We start from the raw sequence: 9,402 nt of genomic DNA, 5'->3' as shown, positions 1-9,402 counted from the left end.
GCCAAGGAAACACCTGGGCGGGGGCTAAGCGGCGGGGCAAAACCGTCACGGAATTGGGCAAGGAACGGTCTGAACCAAGGGCGAACCCAAGGAACTACCGAACCGTCACACCGAACTCGGGCCCCCTTCGCCACGACAAGTCTTTTGAGTTGAAAAGGTTAAGAAAACACTTCTTTCACTTTTGCTGTAACTGGTTGTGGTTATGATAAGGATGGTTTAAAGTAATGACAGATAATCAACATCTAACAAATTTGTTGCGCTTTTTTAATGTCCATATTGCATCTAAGGAAGCCATAGCTGTTGCCGAAGAGAGATTTCTTTTCGCTTTTTTAGGGTGATAATTGACACGTGACGCTTCAACTATGTAGATATTACACGTATAATGGAACCGTTGACACACGTACTGTCAAGGCCTCATTTTATCTCGCTAAGCTTCATCCAACAACCGACGCCGCAAAACTACATTTTTTTCCGAGCGTATCTTCAAGTCCAACAATAGCTAAGAAACGATTTAATCCCGAACAGTGGGCATTGGTTCGCGATCGCGAAAGTCGAGGACCCACTCACACCATTCTCCTTCCGGCATCAGATGAACTTATAACACTCATTATTTGTACCTGCATTCTGCAGAACATCTTGTATAAAGAACTGTGAATGTAGACGATCTGGATTAGCTTGCTGGGCAATGTGTGGTCTTTGTCAAGGTATTAGCCGTAATAAAAAATCTTCAGGATGACGAGAAATATGAACGAAATGTTAAAAATGTGTCTTAAATCTAATCCTTAACGACACTAGAATGTATTTACCCCATATAAAACGATTTTTCCTAACCAAAATCCGAGTAATATGGCTTTCCTTTCCTTTTTTCCAGATTTTAGGATAGTAATATTTCTGCGACCATTTTTGAAGATGGGTCGATAATTTAGACTCGAAAATAGTTATTTTTATGGCGTTTTATACGTTCATGAAAATCATCAACTGAATAAAAAAATATCGAAAACATTTATATATAGGTAATATATTTGGCATTTCAAGGAGTCATTTATGAAGATGGCGCCCAAACTATCAGTAGCACGTCTTCAATTTTCAAGTATGATGTTAAGACGATTTTCAAAATAATTATTACCAATTTTCATAATTTTTGAACCATATACTCTATCTAAATGACATTGATGGCGGCCATTTTCCAACATGGCGGCCAAACTATCTGACTAATGGCTTCAATATGAGGTTCACACAGCTCTGATTATAATACCTTTCAATTTTCATAATTTTCTAACAACATGGTGAAATATACTGTACCTAGCATTGACGGCGGCCATTTTCCAATATGGCGACCAAACTATTGAACACAGAGCTGTAAAATTTTGCCATGATGTTCATGTGGCTCCGTTCATCGTGTGCACCAATTTTCATAATTTTTGAAGAAGAACGTGGAATACATTGTGGCTGTAATTCCCGGCGGCCATTTTCCAAGATGGCGGCGAAAGCTCGCGCTCTACAGCAGGGGACTTTTAGTATATTTTTTGTTGGGGCAAAAAGAACACATGTACCAATTTTCATCTTTATGTTCAAATGTTCTAGGTCAAGCCCTTTTTTGGCCTATCTGTCCTGGCCTACTATGGAATCAATAATTTAGCAAAAGATTTTTTAAAACGGTCCCCTGATTATTTCCTCTCCCCACAAAGAATTAACGGCAGCGCTGTTGAGAGCTTATTTTCGGAAATGAAATTCGCAACTGGAAGCAAACTTTCCAGCATTTATTTTTCTAAAATAAAGGCGATTATTGCAAGAGCCAACATTCATGGAAAAAAATCAGAGTAACCGAAATTACCGCGATACATATCTTTACATACGAGATGGTATTTAAAGTCTTATTCGTTTACACCATAACTCATTATGCCAAATTGATACCAAATTTTGATTCACTCAAAAAGAAACAATGTAAAGAATTTCTTTTATTACTTTTTCAAAAACATGTCGGATATACATTGAAATTTAATTTTACTGCTAACTGATCTCATTATTATTTTTACATAACAAACACCTAATAACAGAAATCTTCACTTCTTTTTGACCTCTTTTTCTTTCACTTCCCCTTAAGGGCTGGGTTGGGGACTTTTCTAAAATTGATCTTAGTTTCTTACGATTAATTTCCACTGTTCTAGTGGGACTAAAACCAAGAGTATCACTTGAAGTAGAAGATGCCAAAGTAAGTAAGGTTAAATGGGACTTATCACAGTTTGGCTGATTTGAAAGTTTTTCACATTTTTTTATTTTTTGGGCTTCGTGAACTTCAGTTTCAGTCACGTTTTCCCTATCATGACCCTAGGATACTTTTCTAGGGGAGATATTACAATTAGGGCTTTGTCTTCTTTGGGTCAATCGAGAATTAGTTGCATTTTTGTGTATATTAGTTGTCGGGAATGCATGTTCAACCCGTTTAGCGACTTCTTTTAAGACTAGTTTCTTGCCTTTGATTTCCACTGGTCTTCTGGGACTAGAATCAATCTTTATGCACGCAATAGAGGAGCTAGGAAGGTCAGGCATCATTCAAACTTTACTGTTCGATTTCATTTGAGCTAGAGAAGCTGAAGGAACATTCTGACTTTTAGCTACGCGAGCCTTTTTAGGTACATTCAATGCCTTTTGACTTTTAGCTACTGGAGCCATAGAAATTTCATCATTGAGATCATCTTTGTTATTATCACATTTCTTTAATAACTTAATTTGGGATGTATCACAGTTAAGATCCGAGGTTACGGATTTCTCCCCTGTTCTCTTGTTTTCACCTTTTCCAGTCTCTTTGGTTTTTCGTTTTGCCGCTCTTTAGAGCTGGAAAACGATTGTTCCGACCTCTGCTGGTCGGCTGGCTGGAAATGTTGTGACCTGATGAATTTTGTCATAAATGAACATTTCGAATTTTAAATTTCCCGCGAATTTTCAACCTTAAATTCACCCATAGTCCACGTTACACCACATAGGTGGCGTAACGTATTTTATTTCAATTGAAATTATTTTTCTGTCGGTGCGGGGCCTCGAACCTGCCGGTCTATACTAGACGCCAGTGAAGACGCCGGATGCTCTACCAATCGACCCACGCTCGCTTAGTACAATACCCTTGTTAAGTTAGACTGTAGAGTAGAGAGAGGTAGAATTATGTGGATCCCCACCCACCCTCCCCTTCCCGACGCGCGCCAACCAGCTGCAGCTGGATTTTGTAAGCGGGAGAGGAGAGAGAGTAGAGAGCGTAGCGCGCGTTTGTAAACGGGAGAGGAGAGAGAGTAAAGAGCGTAGCGCGCGCGAAATATTTTTAGCAATTCATAATTTAAATCTATGAAACATACTCATTTAAAGTTAAATAATTATAATTAGCTAACATGATTATTATAATTAAAAAAAATTGTATTATTTAAGTAATAAATTTAACGATAGTTGTTGAGAGATTCAATAGAGGGCAACATGAGATGTCATAAATACAGAGTCACCCAAACCCAAATTCATTTCAGTTCGGCTCTGCGTTAACACTGAACCAGCTCCGATTCCCCTTCGTCTTGTGCCGACGTCATTTTGGTAGATATAGGGTCGTCGGTTATTTTTTGTTGGGTCAAAAACATCACATGTACCAATTTTCATCTTTATGTTCAAATGTTCTAGGTCAAGCCCTTTTTTGGCCTATCTGTCCTGGCCTATTAGCAAAGTAGGTAAAACACTTCGTGATGGGCTATACGCGTCAGTATCACAAACTAAACAAGATGGCCCTGGCCATTAAACGTTTTGCCTAGGTTAGCTAAATTTATTGTAAGGTGACCCCGGCCTAAACCTTACAAAAATCTCATAATATTTGGCACTAATATTTGTGCCAAAAAAGTTAATTTAACAACTATTTTATATGCATAAAAGCATTTATCTTTTTTGGTTTAAAACAGTTTTAGAATTAGAAATGGGGTTGAAGGGACGCTCAGCCAGACAGCCAGCCAGGGTCGGACCTATATTTTGCAAAACCTCTAAAAAGCGCAAAAGTAAAAACCAGGATAAAGGAAGCGCGTGAGGAAATTTTTTTTTCATGCTTAGTGGATAGGCAACTCCCTATCTTCGACGGCAGCTTATTCGATATTTAATGTGTTACAGCTTTGGTTCTGCGTGCTGACAACATACGAAAATATTTCGAGACAACAGACAAAAAATACTCATCTTCAGGATTTAAAATGTCGAGGTTTTAAATAATGAAAATCAGTATTTCCTTTGTCTGTTGTCTGCACGCACAAAGCTACGTTAATGATCGCCACTAAGCCGCTTCAACATAGAAATCTGGGTTTGCGCGTGCTGACAACCAAAGCTGGAACAGATTATATATCGAATAAGCTGCCGTCGGAGATAGGGAGTTGCCTATCCTCTAAGCGTGAAAACAAATATCCTCACGCTCCTCCTTTATCCCTGGTGAAAACATTACTGAATTTTTAAAAAAATTCTACCCTCTCGTGGAACCCGTAATTAGTATTACCATCATTAAATTCACTATTTAAATTAAATAAAATTACTTAAATAATAAATACATTAGCAACATATAATTATTTAACTTTAAATCATCACGATCAATTAATTTAAATTATAATACTAAAAATAGACAGATGGCTGGCAATATAGCTAGATTTGAAAATTTGATCATGCTGAGGTTGCATAGTTTACAGACTAGGAGGATTCATACCATTTACGCGAGGAGGCCCAGCTTTAAACTCACCCAGTGAGTCAGGCCTCCTTGTGTAAATAGTATGAATCCTACTAGTCTGTAAACTATGTATTCTCCCTCATTATCTTAATGTTCATTTTTGAGGAGCTTAAGTTGTAGATTTTTATTTGATTTATTCATAGTAACGTTATTTTAACCTTCAATACCCTTTTATTTATAGTTGAGTAACTAAGTTTTTAGAATGATAACTTAATTTAAATGTGATGTCAGTTTGAAGAGGTGGGGTGGCGTAGCAGTTAACGCTTTCGCCTCGCAGCATGAGGATCCCTGGTTCGATCCCGGACTGTGGCACCGGGTGAAGATCTGGGAACAAATCCTTCTTCGTAGAGTTTGCAAGTTCTCTCCCCGCTGGTTAAAAGGAGTTTTCCTCCGCGGTCTAACCCGGTTACTCCTTTCCATCCAAACTTGCAGAGGTTAAGGGTAACAGTTAGTATAGGGCGCTGTAGGCTAGCTGTGGCATAGGGGCTAGCCACAACCCCTCTATGCATTGTAAAGGGACCCACCTGTAAACAAGCCACAGGCTTAGAGTGGAAAACCCTTCATAGACAAAGCTTAGTAGATCTAGCTAATTGAATTCCCCCTTTCCCACAGAGGTCTGAAATTTAAATCACTTGGCAGAGACTAGAGGTCGTTAACGTTTAGTTACAGACTCTCAATGGGTATTTTAAAAACTAGGTTTCATTAAAATTGAAATTTCAAATTATAATTAAATACTTTTTGTTTGATACGTTCTGGGGTTGGCAACCAGTCTGGTTGAGTATGGGGCTAAACTTTACTTTAGCTCGCGAATTTTAAATACAGTTTTTTAACTTTTTCAATAAATATCATTTATTCAAAGTTAATTATAGGCTAATTTGTTAAAATTAAGGTTCGGAAACTAATTAAAATATATATTTTCCATGTTTTTTAATATTTTACCCTTCATATTATAGGTTGGCTTTGGTTAGATTATTTTAGTTTTCCAAATAATAGCACACCTTTTCCATAATATTGTTGTTTATCTTCATTTACTTCCCAAATAATATTACGCCTTTTCCAAGATATTGTATTTTGTTATCTTCATTTAAGTTCCGAAATAATATTGCCCCTTTTCCAAAATTTTGATTAGGTTCAGGTTAGGTTAGGTTAAGGTTTGGTTTGGTTTGGTAAGGTTCAGCCGTCATTTAAGGGTTATATTTTCAGAAATCCTTCTAATAAACTCTGCCGATATGGACGACAAAAGCTATGAAAATATTGATTAAAATAGTTTCCGCAACTTAAATGTAATTAATTAACATAAAACTGGGTGCTACGGTTCATTACATTCAATTCTGGCCGTGTCTAAGTACATTTGTCAACAGAAAAATTTGACATGCTAATATCACATATCCTGTGAATTCTGGCCAACATTTCCTATCACTGGTTCATTTTCAGCTTCAGAGCAAATCTCTTCTTCTAACAAAACAACATCAGCTTCAGATGTAGAGTCTAAATTACGAAATACCAAAGAGTTTCAAAATAAGCTAATAATATATAACAATAAATTGGTATTATCATAAAACCATTCTACCATGGATTTATAATAGAAGCTTACGCGTAAGAATTATAAATCCATGATTCTATTTACCCGAGACGAAATGCATTGAACATTGAAGGGTTTTTCTCTTAAGGACTCAGGTCCAAGGCCCAACTTTTGTAACTAAAGGTTACGTCGCTTAGCGGATAATTTGTACGATGCTTCTCCTTGGTTTTCTAAAATGCCCGGTATTCGAAACAAGCGCGTTATCTGTTTTACTTGCGCAGCTTCTACAACTCTTCAAAGAACAAATTCTAACCGTTTTATTCTTAAAAACTGGGTACACAACACGTTAAACCGACGACCCTATATCTACCAAAATGACGTCGGCACAAGACGAAGGGGAATCGGAGCTGGTTCAGTGTTAACGCAGAGCCGAACTGAAATGAATTTGGGTTTGGGTGACTCTGTATTTATGACATCTCATGTTGCCCTCTATTGAATCTCTCAACAACTATCGTTAAATTTATTACTTAAATAATACAATTTTTTTTTAATTATAATAATCATGTTAGCTAATTATAATTATTTAACTTTAAATGAGTATGTTTCATAGATTTAAATTATGAATTGCTAAAAATATTTCGCGCGCGCTACGCTCTTTACTCTCTCTCCTCTCCCGTTTACAAACGCGCGCTACGCTCTCTACTCTCTCTCCTCTCCCGCTTACAAAATCCAGCTGCAGCTGGTTGGCGCGCGTCGGGAAGGGGAGGGTGGGTGGGGATCCACATAATTCTACCTCTCTCTACTCTACAGTCTAACTTAACAAGGGTATTGTACTAAGCGAGCGTGGGTCGATTGGTAGAGCATCCGGCGTCTTCACTGGCGTCTAGTATAGACCGGCAGGTTCGAGGCCCCGCACCGACAGAAAAATAATTTCAATTGAAATAAAATACGTTACGCCACCTATGTGGTGTAACGTGGACTATGGGTGAATTTAAGGTTGAAAATTCGCGGGAAATTTAAAATTCGAAATGTTCATTTATGACAAAATTCATCAGGTCACAACATTTCCAGCCAGCCGACCAGCAGAGGTCGGAACAATCGTTTTCCAGCTCTAAAGAGCGGCAAAACGAATGAGGAGTAACACTTAAGACCGACTAACCAGCTTGTTTAAAATTACTAGATAATTTCAATAGCCTTTAATCGGTTAATGTCCATATTGCATCTAAGGAAGCCATAGCTGTTGCCGAAGAGAGATTTCTTTTCGCTTTTTTAGGGTGATAATTGACACGTGACGCTTCAACTATGTAGATATTACACGTATAATGGAACCGTTGACACACGTACTGTCAAGGCCTCATTTTATCTCGCTAAGCTTCATCCAACAACCGACGCCGCAAAACTACATTTTTTTCCGAGCGTATCTTCAAGTCCAACAATAGCTAAGAAACGATTTAATCCCGAACAGTGGGCATTGGTTCGCGATCGCGAAAGTCGAGGACCCACTCACACCATTCTCCTTCCGGCATCAGATGAACTTATAACACTCATTATTTGTACCTGCATTCTGCAGAACATCTTGTATAAAGAACTGTGAATGTAGACGATCTGGATTAGCTTGCTGGGCAATGTGTGGTCTTTGTCAAGGTATTAGCCGTAATAAAAAATCTTCAGGATGACGAGAAATATGAACGAAATGTTAAAAATGTGTCTTAAATCTAATCCTTAACGACACTAGAATGTATTTACCCCATATAAAACGATTTTTCCTAACCAAAATCCGAGTAATATGGCTTTCCTTTCCTTTTTTCCAGATTTTAGGATAGTAATATTTCTGCGACCATTTTTGAAGATGGGTCGATAATTTAGACTCGAAAATAGTTATTTTTATGGCGTTTTATACGTTCATGAAAATCATCAACTGAATAAAAAAATATCGAAAACATTTATATATAGGTAATATATTTGGCATTTCAAGGAGTCATTTATGAAGATGGCGCCCAAACTATCAGTAGCACGTCTTCAATTTTCAAGTATGATGTTAAGACGATTTTCAAAATAATTATTACCAATTTTCATAATTTTTGAACCATATACTGTATCTAAATGACATTGATGGCGGCCATTTTCCAACATGGCGGCCAAACTATCTGACTAATGGCTTCAATATGAGGTTCACACAGCTCTGATTATAATACCTTTCAATTTTCATAATTTTCTAACAACATGGTGAAATATACTGTACCTAGCATTGACGGCGGCCATTTTCCAATATGGCGACCAAACTATTGAACACAGAGCTGTAAAATTTTGCCATGATGTTCATGTGGCTCCGTTCATCGTGTGCACCAATTTTCATAATTTTTGAAGAAGAACGTGGAATACATTGTGGCTGTAATTCCCGGCGGCCATTTTCCAAGATGGCGGCGAAAGCTCGCGCTCTACAGCAGGGGACTTTTAGTATATTTTTTGTTGGGGCAAAAAGAACACATGTACCAATTTTCATCTTTATGTTCAAATGTTCTAGGTCAAGCCCTTTTTTGGCCTATCTGTCCTGGCCTACTATGGAATCAATAATTTAGCAAAAGATTTTTTAAAACGGTCCCCTGATTATTTCCTCTCCCCACAAAGAATTAACGGCAGCGCTGTTGAGAGCTTATTTTCGGAAATGAAATTCGCAACTGGAAGCAAACTTTCCAGCATTTATTTTTCTAAAATAAAGGCGATTATTGCAAGAGCCAACATTCATGGAAAAAAATCAGAGTAACCGAAATTACCGCGATACATATCTTTACATACGAGATGGTATTTAAAGTCTTATTCGTTTACACCATAACTCATTATGCCAAATTGATACCAAATTTTGATTCACTCAAAAAGAAACAATGTAAAGAATTTCTTTTATTACTTTTTCAAAAACATGTCGGATATACATTGAAATTTAATTTTACTGCTAACTGATCTCATTATTATTTTTACATAACAAACACCTAATAACAGAAATCTTCACTTCTTTTTTGACCTCTTTTTCTTTCACTTCCCCTTAAGGGCTGGGTTGGGGACTTTTCTAAAATTGATCTTAGTTTCTTACGATTAATTTCCACTGTTCTAGTGGGACTAAAACCAAGAGTATCACTTGAAGTAGAAGATGCCA

Source organism: Phalangium opilio, unplaced genomic scaffold (assembly GCF_054372755.1).
Source record: "Phalangium opilio isolate 3A_F unplaced genomic scaffold, DU_Popi_V2 ptg000240l_1, whole genome shotgun sequence".
Taxonomy (NCBI): domain Eukaryota; kingdom Metazoa; phylum Arthropoda; class Arachnida; order Opiliones; family Phalangiidae; genus Phalangium; species Phalangium opilio.
Note: the sequence above shows the minus strand (reverse complement) of the source record.